The sequence below is a fragment of the Danio aesculapii genome, chromosome 20, assembly GCF_903798145.1.
Source record: "Danio aesculapii chromosome 20, fDanAes4.1, whole genome shotgun sequence".
NCBI classification, from domain to species: domain Eukaryota; kingdom Metazoa; phylum Chordata; class Actinopteri; order Cypriniformes; family Danionidae; genus Danio; species Danio aesculapii.
In genome coordinates, this window is record NC_079454.1 from 39,952,347 (window position 1) to 39,952,762 (window position 416).

The window sequence follows — 416 nt, forward strand, 5'->3', positions numbered from 1 at the left end:
TTTTTTTTTTTTGCAATATTTTGCTTGAATTTAGTTGTATTATCTTTCAATTTCTAAATATGTTTGGTGACTAAAATATTATTTTAATAAATATATCTGTTTAATAAATCTGTTTTGTTTAAATGCACCAAAATACATTGCCTATATTCACTGAGAAATGGATACAAATATTCATTTTTAAAAGGGGCTGTACTCAATTATGCCACTGTATGTATATATTTTAAAGCTCGAGTTGATTTCAAATGGTTCGCATTGTGAACAAAGTTAGCCATGTTGTTTTCACTAGCGTGGTGTTTGTCAGTTTTGTTCATCTCATTTAAAAATACAAGCTAAATAGCATAACTCTGTATATGTTCATAACAGCCATTATTGCAGATATGTCCTTGACTTCTAATTTCATATGCTCATTTTCTAAT